Here is a 13,107-nt window from a genome sequence, read left to right as displayed (position 1 = left end):
TATTTTATTTTATTTAATTAATTATAATTTTTTAAATTAAATAATTGAATGATTTTAAAAATTAAGCAAAATGAAAATCTTGTATTAATCATCAAAATAATCAATTTGTTAATTTAATATTAAATAATTATTTTATTGATATCAAGTATTTAGAAAGAAAATAAGATTTCACATAACTATTCTCACAATACAACCAAACATTCATTAAGTACATTTTTCATAATTATTCCTATGCATACTTATGAGTATGGTATGGATTCCTGCAAATAAAAAATAGATTTCCAAACCCGTCAAATCACATCATGCACAATACCGTGACAAACAAACAGGTCCTTAGTCTAACAACTTCAGTCATTTTTCTTTAAAAAAAAACTTTGGTTATGGAGCCGGCATCATACACATTTGATCACTTATATATTATTTAAATGGCATGCCACAAGTTCAATATTATTAACAACAACAAAAACAACCAAAAAAAAAGAGGAAATCAAAACAAATTGACTGTTTTAGTTCTAGAAAAGAACTACAAGAGGTGAAAAGAACAAACTTGTAAAGACTTTAGCTATTAAATTAACATCCGCGCTCACACAGAGAAAAGACCATTTTTATTTTCTAACAATCATATTTTAATTGTACGAAAAAAATATACAACATCTTTCACAATACTCACCAATACTATTATAGTGACACATTAAAACTAAAATAACAAAACATATAAATAATAGTTGCCTGAATACATATTATATATCCTTCACTCACTAGGGCTGATCAGTTGCTTGATCTGGTGTTGTGGTGGTAGTTCCGCCAAGTTGAGGCGGAGGAGGTGAACAATTCTCCAACTTAAAGTCACAGTGGTCAGGAGGAGACAACCACTGAATTGGTCCTCTTATGGCAGTGCTTGTTGGTGTGGTTAAAAGGAAAAGGAGGACGACAATAGAGAGTACAGTGAGAGGGTTTCGGAGATCGCTCCCCATTTTGTTAATTGTTAGATGCTTTGTGAAATTGATGCTCGTAGTGTAGAAGCTTTATATATAATTGCAAGTACATGTATCTTTCTTTTGATGCCGTGTGAAGACCGATGAGTGCCAGGACTTGTAAAGGATGTAAGACTTAGACTTGGAAAAGTGAACTCATATTTAAATGAGATTTTGGAATTAATGGACGAATATATATGACAGTGGCTTGTAGGACTGGCAAAAAAACTCGTGGCTCGTGGCCCCGCTTAGTATTTGTCCGTGACTTAATTGGTAACAGCTCGTTCGTTAGTGGATCGAGTTAAAATTAGCTCGCTCGTCACATACTCGAATCAGAATTAATGAGTTTGAGTTTGGCTTGGTTCGGCACGAGCCAGCTCGGTCATTAACGAGCTATTTAATATACGTAGTTTAATAATTAATAGTTTAATCGGATGTGTTTACTTTAGATTGGGGATATTATGGTCTATGGATGTTATAGCCAGTGTTATGGTAATTGCACTTTGAACTGTGCTTAAGTTGATTAGTAATTTTGTATGGAATATGTATGAATTAATTATAAGCAACTAAGTTAATTTGTATGAATTTGTTTGATTTAATATGCATGAATTTGTTATGTGAATATGTTTGTATGAATTTAGGATTTTTGATATTTTTGTATGTATAAATTTAGTTGTAAACTTAATTTATAATAGTTGATTTGCTTAATTGTAGTTGAATTAAGAGTATTCCTCAATAATTAGTCATATAAATATTATTTTATTTTAGGCATAATTGATAAGATGTGTTATGAAAATTTAAGATATAGTAGGAAAGAAAATATACAAATTTATGAATCTGTCAAGCTAGTAACGAGCCAGCTCGACTCGCTCGAACAAGTCACGAGTCAGTCTTGGGCAACAATTTCAACTCGGAATATAAAATTCAAACTCGCTTGCTCAGCTTGATCTATAAACAAGCTGATTACGAGTGAGACCTAACTCGTTCTTTAGCAGCTCATTGCCACCCCTAGTGGCTTGTGCTGAAAGACCCAGAAATTCGCCATGTATTTAGTTGGGCGTTCTAGGGAAATCAGACGAGGGTAGCTCTATAAAACATATCATTAGCATCACAACCTATAGTTATTTCTTTACATTTTTAAATTAATAGTACTAATCGTCTAATATGCATTAACTGTAATGAAAATGTAATGAAGAATATTTGCTCTTCCTTCCCAAGCCCCAACTATGGCCTGATAGCAAAGAGGATGATAACAATAACAAAACCAACAAATAATACCGGTAACAAAAATACAATTTAAAGATCATTTATTCATCCTTGAAAAAAGGCAAAAATGGTACAAAATACAGTAAAATAGGACATTTTTTAAGATGAGCAACCACCAATCGATCGACCAGCTGTACCGACACTATTAACTATGGTGTACACTGTGACTCTTGTCTATCTTACAATTGCAAATACCGGGTTTTTCAGAAACTGGCATTCCTATGCTTGTTCCTGACAACATAGACAAGAAAATGAAAACAATTAAGAGCATAATCAAAGAGAATTTTCCTCCGAAAATCCATCATTAATTGGAAGTATGTAATTGCTGGTGGAAACTAGGAGCTTAAGTTCTCTTGTAAAGTTATATCTGTGATGAGAAGAGAGACAAACAAATAAACTTAATTATTTATAGAGGATGATTGTGTAATTAATGTCAATCTGTGAATGACTTATTTTAGTACAGAGAACACTATACACTGGGTCGCACTCACATAGTCGCATGCATGTACTTGGGAAATCATGAGATAATTAAATAACTAATTTCCCATCGTTAAGCTCCTCACCAGTTGGGTTGATGTTATTGGAACATTCCAGAACTAATCAAATCATATCTGACTCTTCTAACACAAATAGCTTTTCATGGGATCCAATCTGCAGCGATAGTCTGAACTCTGAAATGAGTACCCGTATTAAACAGGACCATCCAATTCTCAACAACTGGAGGGCATCCCAACATTATTTTATTTCATAACGGCACTGAATTTTTTGGACAATAATGTTTGTAGAATATATTACATTAATTAATGGTTTTCAATATATTCCTTGCTTTCTATTTTGCTTCTCAAAAGTTTTAATTAAAAGCATTATTTTAGTCCTTCAAGTATCACTTGTTTATTATTTTTTCTTTGTAAAGTTCCAAAATATCATTTTAGTTAGTTTCTAAAGTTTATAATTCTCGAACTGGTAATGCATTTAACATATATAATTAAAAAGATAATTGGATCATCTATTACGTACAATGTCTATTTAGCATTGAAACCAGTACTATAGATTATAAAACAATAGAAACAATGTGAACTATAAATATAATCATGATATGGGTGCAAACGTGGATTATTCTCATCTCATTCTTTTGATCGGTGATAATAATTGGAATAATTTATTATAAATTAAAAATTTAACAAAATATTTCTGTAATTTTAAAAACTAAATGATATATGACTATGAGTGATATTTTCAGAATAAAAAATAATATTTTTTAAATTTTAAAAATAAAATAACAAAATAATGATATTTCACCTACCGAAATGCAACTTACGAAACTAAAATTGGAGAAAAGACAGCTGGCGTATTATTATTTGGCGTGCTCTAAACTAGATAGAAAATACAGCTGGCGTATTATTATTTTGGCGTATTTTTATTGGAATTAAAATTTTCATTCTAGCTAGATAAACATTTGGCTCAATTCAAATGCACACACTAGATCGAATTAATATATAATTGTACGTACTTGTATATGCTTGTATATAGCATAGGACTTCACAATACTTTATTTTGATCATTCTGATAATTTTCCAAATAAAATTTGACATTACATAATATATATTATCCATATATCATGTTTATAATAAAGAAAAAAAAACCATACTTGATATATGTTTCACTGTTCATTAATTACACAAATTAAATTTTGTTAAGTTATCTATATGTTCAATGACATACAAATAAATTTACTTTTTTTTAATTTATTATCAGAAATGTCAAAATAACCGTATCAAATGATCACACCTCTTTTTAAGCCGTGGGTGAGGCCCACCTTGCCATGGGTGCAGCCTATAGGCAGCAACATGACATTTTCCCATTTGCAGAGGGCTTCTATTCTACCAGTATGAAAAGCTAAAGGTATGATTTGAGAGAAATATATCGAGTACCATCTACCATTGCATGGACCTATGTGGCTCTGTCAAACCATAGATTAGCTGATCTTTAATGGATATTGAGAGTACATTTATGTTTGTATGTGACGGGTGTGGACATGGTAAGAATGATGTACCAACTGATCTTAATCATCTCCCTGATTCTATCTGTTTATGCAATAAAAAAGCATCTCAAATTGTTAGCACATGACCAATATATAATTGGGTTCTATATTGTAGACAGGTACTCAAGTAGTTCTAAAAACAATGTGTTAACTCAAGGTTTAACTGAACCGTTATGATCTTAAAAGAAATAAAAATAAATTATTGGCGATTGTCTAAATTGATTTGAAACCGTCTTATAAAGAGACTTCTATAGTTAATTTGTAGTGTTAAAATTCTAATCAATTCAAGTGATTACTCTCATAAACTAAGGAACCTTTTGGATTAACCTCTATTTTCCCAAGGCTAGACATGTAAAACTATAACATGGTCTGCTAATGTGCTTGTCAGTACTTTATTACCAACAGAAGTAGAATATTCAAATTCTGGAGCAATGTGATTTTGCATCAAAAAGCGCTATCATGATTCCCACAAAGAGGCTGAGAGCAAATAAATGACCATCTATGCCCTTGAAAATGCAAATAGCACATCTATGCACCGTTTCTTTAGGTGTGTTATGCCTTAACTTAACCATGGTAACAGTTCATTCCGGGCAATTCCATTCGTAGACAAATATCTACATATTCCAAGTAATCAATTATAAGTGCCTAAGAGTTCTCATGAGTCATGATAGGATATTCTGTTAACTAGGTCGGTTTGATTTTTGTAATTAATTGATTGGAGTACTTGGAGCACAGACTGCCTGAGGAAAGAAGCATTTGATCAATCATTTTAAATTTTAAGAGCAAATCATCAAGTAATAAGGGGATAAGAGCAGTAGTAACACTAAACACCAGAGGAGAATGGGGTAGTACCACAGTTGGCAATGAAAAAGTCCTAGGACTGTTAGAAACCCAAATGTCGAGAGTTTGAGCCCCTCTCACCACTTCGTAGCCTCTGCGAATATTTTAAAAAAAAAAGTAAACACCAGAGGGCAAGAGTCAGTCTTAGGCATAGACTCAAACACCTTACATACACATTACATATGTGCATAGAGGAGTTTTTCAAGCTGCCAAGGTAGTGCCAGATATATACACAGTTAAAGGGGTCAAATGTGATAGAACATTGTGGCATCCGAGGTTTCCACGGCTCTAGTAGGCATGTGATCCCGAGTCTAGCAGGGCCTCACCAATATTGATTGAAAGCAACTGAGTAGAGAGAGAAGCCGCTGCTGTTGACAGCTAAGTGAGCAGTGAGGTTACTCGTAAACCATAACGGCAATTTTGGTAGTGTTTCTCTAATAAAGGAGATTTAGAACAGAAATGGACAAATGTTATAATGCAATTCCTCACAAATAAACAAACAATGCAGCAGAGCAATAGATACGAATCTTATAAATACACAAATTTTAAAACTGTTCACTAGACATCAGTGAACAATATTATCAATGAGTGCAGACACAAAAATCAAAATTTTCAGGATATGTATGTTACTGAGGGGGAAAACCAGAAAAATAAATGAAATTTGGGCCTTCAGAATGTTCATAAATGCATTTACACTTTACACTACTGTTTCAACATGCCAAAGTCACTAGAGCCCAAATATATATGTGTAAATCAACCATGTCAGAAAAAAAATTCAGAGTGATAACCCCATGCATGGCGAGTGCATATCCTCTGCAATATCTCATATTTTGCGTGACCGACGTGTCTGGTGCCTATTTGGGGATAGCACAGGGGGCTAGTATTATTTTAGCTTTGAGATTCGTGCAGAACGTATTTGAACGGTTGAGATTTTCCAAAAAGTCATGCAAATATGAGATTCATGCATGGCTGGGAGCCAAAACATATATTCTATATATTGAGGTAACAGAATATTTTTTGTTTAGATCCGGACCTTCTGATTTGCTTTGGCACGAAAATTAATTTACAAATGCTTAATTTGCATGAAACTTGTTTTACAAATCTCTCTTCAAACTTTCCAGAGTTCAGATCAAGTAAAATACCTGACCGTGTAGAATCAGATCAGAGTCATCGATTTTCATATGGCACAAATCTCAAAGCATACCCCCTCCATTCCAAAGAATCTGCATTTCTGCATTAACGTACCATTTGAGTTAATTTCTGGACCATGTGAACAGAATTCGGGTCAATACCGCCCACGTCTATAACACACAAGGCCCTCAATATTAGTGAGGATTTAAATTGGATGGTCCAGATCTTAACTCAAAATTTGAGTTAACTCAGAGGATACGAATTCCATTCCAAATAGGCTCTGAACAGCAGCTGATACTCACTCTTTCATCCATCAATCCAACAACATTATATATTGGGCTACAACAGTGACATGGAATTTGAGATATTTTTTTACCACAACTTTTCGTCATCAGGCCAGTAATTTAGAATAAAATAATAATAACATTTAGTAAAGGCAACAGATGCAATGCAGCATCGAGCCATCAATGCATCAAAGCAACAACAATGCAAAAGTAAAAGCTAGAAATAAGCGGTCAAGCAATAGCAGCAGCATTTTGAAGATCAAAGGAGGATCATTAATGTGCTTCTGTGGCAGCAATAATATAGAGAAATCATCACAGTGCTATCTGATAATTCGTGTATTTTGGCATCCTGAGGGTCAAACCCTCAAACTTAGCAAACATGGATAGTCAAGCAAACAGAAAGAAATTCAAGTGAAAGTTTGCAGCTACAAAATCGGCAGGCAATAAAACATGAAGTATAAAATTCATTGTTAAGACCCTCAGTAAATATCATAACTTGTCTTTCAACATACTGTTCTCTAGAGCCCATATAATAATGTACACATCTCACATGCAACAACTTCATATCACCTAAGATAGCTCAAATTTTGAGTTTGTATCTTAAAGTTCATATGACTCAATATCCGACAATTGTTTGTTACGTATCCGTTTTTGTGGATTGTCCGCTCTGTAACTGTATCCGTTTAAGGTGGATTGGTTTTATATTTTGACATCCGTTTACTATCCGTATTAATATCCGTTCATTGAAAAGCGGATACGAATTTGGTATTAACATTATCCACTCCGTTTACACCCCTACTACACATGCAACAGGCAGCAAGAAATATTTTGTTACCTCAGGATATGGACTCAGCTTCTACAGCCTTTATGGCAACAGATGTGCACTCCGACTTGTGTTGTTTCTCTCTCCACACACATGCATGCACACGTGCACACAAAAGCAGCATAGGAGGAGAGTAGGGTGGTCAATGGTACCCTTTTAACTGTTTACCCAATCCATATTGTATTCCATAAACCCTTAACCCAAAACCCTAAAGCTAAAATTAATGTACATTCTTATCAAGGCTTCAACAGAGAACATAATTTTCAGATCTCCATTCTTATACTTATTAAACATCATTAGGTCTTCATCACAATAAATACATGCAAATGTAAGCAAAAAACAAAACACCAAAAAGAGCAAATTCACTGCATAGTAGATGCTGTATCAACAACAAAAAAAGGGAAATTTTATCATAGGAATAACAAATAGCAAATTCAAAATCAGCTTGCTGAAATCGACTGAAGAAAACAGATAAAGCATCAAAGAAATTCCCAATTAGACGAACTCTTCATTTCTTTTTGGAATAAAAAAGGAGTACAGATTTCCCCCTGTCTACATTCCCGTCATCACTTGCATGACCTTTATCAATCAAAATCCCTTGAATTTTATAGACGTAATTAGTAAATTTACAAGACACAAAAGAAGAACTTCAGTTTTTACTAAAATTTTCCTAGGAAATAAGTTAGTATACGCCGACAAAAGATCAACTCTATATCAAAAACTTGTTAAAGAATAAAGAGCATAGAACTATTAAAGGATGGTGTACAACAAAATAGAACACGAGATGGTGATTTCATGTTCATTAAAAGGAAAGTAGAGATCTAATACCTGAGACCGGCAGCTGGGGAGAGAGCACGCCTTTCGTCTTTTGGGGTTTCTCTGCGCCAGCGGATGCGGTCTGCGGAGATCCCAATCAAAGAAATGGAGAGAGAGAGAGTGAGACTCAAGTAGTTTTGGGCCTTACGGCCTGTCTAAGGCTAACCTCACAACATCTACATGGAAATTTTATTTTAATTTCAAAAAAAGTAAAAAAACGATAACATTGTCTATTCCACATTCTGAATAGACATCACAGATTTTGTATTAATTTATCAATTAAAATATCATCATCTTATATTCTCTTTACAAAAGTTTCTTTTTTGTCTTCGTTATTTTTTAGTTAGTTTTCATGTGTGCCTTAGTTTTTACTTTTTAGTTAGCTTTTTCTGTGTTCGTTAGTTTTTTTTTTTTCATTTGGCTCTCTCTGTTTTTCGTTAGACTCTCTTTGTTCGTTTTCAAGGTCTCTATTTTCGTTATTTTTTTTATTGTCTCTGTTTGTAATTGTACGTGTGCTCAGGGAGGGATGGATCTAATAAGAGCATCTCCAACAGTGATTGTTTATGGATTGTTTATCTTGATGTATCAATTGTTTTTGTAATTGCTAGGTTGTATGTCTATTGCTTATTTAGCAAGTTTTGGAAATAATTGCTTAATAAGAAATTCTTTTCTAAAGATGAGTTGGCCAAATATTTAATTCTTGTTGGTTAAGTGTTTAATTCTCAATTGTTTAATTGATTGTACTAATGTAGGAGTGGATTGTTTAATTTCTAAAAATTTTATAATTATTATTTAGTAATTAATTTTAATTACTGAATTAAGATACTGTAAGATCCAGAGGATGGGGAACAACTGTTTTCTGAATTTTTAAATTATGTGAAGAATCACGGTCAGGATCAAGTTCGTCTCTCTTTGATTTTTGTTTTGCCTCCTTTGAGAAGCCCAGAAACTTCAGCACTATATTAATTAATTGATTATTTAACGGACCCAAACTATTCGCAAGCCCAGATCCGTTCGCTCTCTGACTCTGTTAATTTGCAAAGCCCAAAACTATTGCCTAAATCTGTTAATTCGCGAAGTCCCTTCTCTCTGTCAAGCGCTGAGGCGCAGACGCGCAGTAGCTTGGTACTGGATTAAAAAAAGAAACCTCACTTTAATTGCGGATCTTAGATGTCAATTTATTCTTTTCAGTTTTCAAAATAAAAAATAGTTCACCATTTAAGAAATAAAAAATATATAGAAGCTCAAGTGATTTGATAAAGAAAATTATTATCTTAAAGTACAGATGGCTTAATATACTATTTTTGTTGCTTTTCATTATGTAATACATTATTTTAATTATTTTTTTCTAATATTATATTAGTTAATGAATTTAGTTATTTAAACTCAATTACTTAATAAATTTGAATTCGATAAATTATTTCAACCCAATTTATGTGCCAACCTGGCATTCTGAATCCGCATGTGCTCTCTCCTTTTTTGCGCCACACACACGATGCAACATCATGCACCCATGGGTCCAGCTAGTTCTCTCGCTTGCGTGGCGATGTCTCCCGACTCCACAGTAAAAGGAGTAGTCACATGTGCGCTCACGGAAATGTTTTGTTTTATCTCCACCGCTCACTGTTTCTGGATTCTAGCTCTATCTTTTTTTTCTTTTCTTTTTTTTCAGTGGAAACTGGAAACCCGTAGGTATCTCTCCTCCCGAACTACCAATTATATTTTATATTTTATATTTTAGCACCGAATTTACTTGGGATAGGTGCAGCTCCAGACATCGAAGCAGTGGGATCTGATGATGCGGGTCACTGCACTCTCTTTTATGACCCACCACACACTGAGGCTCCATTTGCTAATATATCTGAGCTTGATTTTATGGGTTAACTTACATGTCAGAAGTCACGGTTTTTCTCCTACACATGGTGTCTACCAATTAAGATGAACTGGGCATACGAATATATGCTGGTTTTTATTCCCCCTTTCTATAAGTGCTGGTGGCATGATCTTTTTACTCTTTTTGCCACTTGTCGTACCTCTGGTAAGCTTCCCGATGAAATCAATACAGTACCTGCGGACATGTTTAGTAGAGATGTATCTTTTGAGTTTAATGCATGTCGGCCATCTGATCAAAATGAAAGCCAATTCAGCCAACCTAATAACACAGGAGTTATTTAATATTAGTGCAGATCTCAATCGGATAGTTCACATATATTAACGCAAGTTGCGTTAATGCAGGATACGAATTCGTTTTGTAGTTGAGAACTCTCGACCACATGCTTGAGAAGCTGAGGATGCGAATTCGCTTTGTCTGTCATAGCTCCCTCCATAGTTTTTGAGTCCGTATCATCTGCATTAATATATATGGACTCTTCGATTATAAACGGAGTTCATCCGGATTCCACCTAAAACATAGGAGTCATTAATATTAGTGCAGATTTAATTTGTACGAATTTTGAAGCTAATTGGACAGTTCAAATTCATTAACTCAAAATATTCCTTTTTGAATTAATGCAGTGTATACGAATTCATAGTTTCCAGCTTGTCTATGCAATGTAGCTGCCAAGTGGAGCTGACTTTTTTTAGTTAGCATTTTAAAATAATAAAAATTCAGATTGCAACACTTTGAAAAAAATTCTAATGCATGTTAGCAATTGCTCGGCAATTTTGTAGCTGAGAGGGATCCTATTCATTTATTATCTTCGTTGTTTGATGTAATTTAAAGAACTAATTCATGACCCCGGTACACAACTCTATCCCGTTGTCGAGCCGAAAAACACTAGAATTAACGAAATGCTAATGCTAGAAACTTTTAAGGTTATTAGAATTTCTTATTTAAAAAAATTCTACAACAACAACTTTAACACTCTTTATCTAATAGTAGATTTTTTTTATTTTTTTTATTTTGCAGGTTCATCATCTCAAGGTTCGGTGATCCGAAATTTTTAAAAATACTCTGTTAAAAAAAATAAACTAAAAGATCATTAAATTCTCAGAATTTCATATTTAGCACATCCATCATTTCACGTTGTGAATCTCAAAAATAGATTCGTTATTTGTCGTTGTGGACTCCATATTGGATTTGGTGGACACCAAAAATGACCACATAATGGATTCGTCATTTCACGTTGCGGACTCCAAGAATAAGTCCACAATGTGAAATGGCGAACATATTAAATCTGGAATTTTGAAGATTTAGTGGTCTTTTAGTTTATTTTTTTAACAGGGATATTTTTTTTTTTAATTTCGGCCTGGTGATATTCTGTGCAAGATTGATTTGTAATGTGGATGAACTTTTTATTTTTTAGCTAAGTTATGGCTTTTTAGGTTTAATTTATTAGTGGAATTGTATATTTAAGAAAGATATTGGTTGTGAACTTGTGTTCATTTTTAATCTATCCGACTGTTGGAGACAGAGGCGGAGATAATATGCAAGAATGGAGTCAATTGACTCCCATTTTTTTTCAAAAATATATAATGAAAATATAGTTTTGCTATATAAATTATAATAAATGTTATGGGTACAAGAAAATTGACCCCCATAGTTTGTGAATTTTTTATACTATTGACCTCCATTATATTTCAAGAAAATTTGACTTGTGTACAATTTGGTGAACTCTAGTATTTTAGAACACTTTTGGACTATTGAACTTTATTTTATCCAAATATGTAAATGTTAGATTTTTAATACAAATTTTATTAAATGTTATTAATTTTTTTTTAGTATGTGTTTGATTAACAGATCGAAAAGTGGTAAAACCATATTCGTATCATTTTTTTTCTGGATACAGATCGAATATTAGACGGATATCGATATTCGTTTTTCAATACTATTATTTATTAAAAAACATATAAATATTATTAAAAAATACAAAAAATTTATAATATTTATATAATTATAATCACGAACAACATTTTTTTTTCATAATATATATTAAGTTATTTGGTATATATCTACTATTCAGCTACGAATAGTTAAAATTTAAAACTATATATACGTACTAGTATCCATATATATATTCGGATATTGGATATGTGTATCTAATATCCAACCCGTTTAGTTTGACCCCCATTCAGTAAATGTCTGGCTCCGCCGCTGGTTGCAGATTACACTTTTATCTGACTAATATATATGATTGAATCAATATACTATTCTCTAACTCGAAAACTACAAGTTCGTGTAATAAAACTAAAAGTCTCATCTTCATGCCTTAAATATGCACACACAAAAAAAAAAAAACTATAGGTGCGCAGGCATTAAAAAACTATGGCCCTTCGAAAGTTGCGCAGCGCATATAACGCACATGTTGCGGCTAACATTGATTTTTTTTTTTTTCAAAGTGCTGCCAATTCTGAATTTTTATTATTTTAAAACGCAAACTAAAAATTAGGTTAATTGAGCCGTGTATATAAGTAATAGAAAATAGGAAACACTTCTCATGCATGTCTGTCTAGCTAGTTAATTGAGCAGTGTACAAATCATTGAAGTATCAGTCTGTAATCAACCACCGTATGAAAACTATAAAGTAATGATACAGAGACGAACATATTACATATCACCATGTGCTGTCTTGGCATCAACCACCGTTCAAATCAGAGTGTTACGGTGTCCGTAATTTTTAGGGAAAATTTCTAGTGTATGCATTCAAATTTTCAAAATAGTCAATTTTCTCATATAAACATAATAATATTCAAAATTCTCATACAAACTTAATATTATTTCTTCTATCTCCTTTTAATTATTTGATCTTTTATTTTATTATTTTAAAAATAAAATGACAATTATACCCTCTTCTCTTCTCTCTCTTTCACTTCACAAGATACTGGTACGGTAGAACTTTTTATGTTTAATTCAGGCTGCTCTTTCATCTATGTAATATGCAGACTATTTTCAATACTTAATGAAGCACCTATGGGTTTTGAATCAAAAATAAA

General features: G+C 32.9%; 1 long non-coding RNA gene and 1 pseudogene across 3 annotated transcripts; both read right to left on the bottom strand.

Annotated features, from left to right (window-relative positions):
• Nucleotides 1-3,867: 3,867 nt before the first annotated feature.
• On the bottom strand, nucleotides 3,868-8,295 carry LOC144544011 (uncharacterized). Of its 3 annotated transcripts, XR_013508131.1 has the most exons (4): nucleotides 8,188-8,295; nucleotides 5,354-7,956; nucleotides 5,134-5,215; nucleotides 3,868-4,324 (listed from the first exon to the last, which is right to left on the bottom strand). It is a non-coding gene; the product is annotated as an uncharacterized LOC144544011 (long non-coding RNA). The 3 variants fall into 3 exon arrangements; XR_013508130.1 differs by lacking the exon at nucleotides 3,868-4,324 and having other exon boundaries at nucleotides 4,574-5,215; XR_013508132.1 differs by lacking the exon at nucleotides 3,868-4,324 and having other exon boundaries at nucleotides 4,574-5,215; nucleotides 5,354-6,352.
• On the bottom strand, nucleotides 7,833-7,936 carry LOC144544707 (small nucleolar RNA R44/J54/Z268 family; annotated as a pseudogene).
• Nucleotides 8,296-13,107: the final 4,812 nt, after the last annotated feature.

Source organism: Carex rostrata, chromosome 26, assembly GCF_964058835.1.
Source record: "Carex rostrata chromosome 26, lpCarRost1.2, whole genome shotgun sequence".
Taxonomy (NCBI): domain Eukaryota; kingdom Viridiplantae; phylum Streptophyta; class Magnoliopsida; order Poales; family Cyperaceae; genus Carex; species Carex rostrata.
The sequence above is the reverse complement of the archived record's forward strand: the minus strand, read 5'-3'. Positions and strand labels throughout refer to the sequence as shown.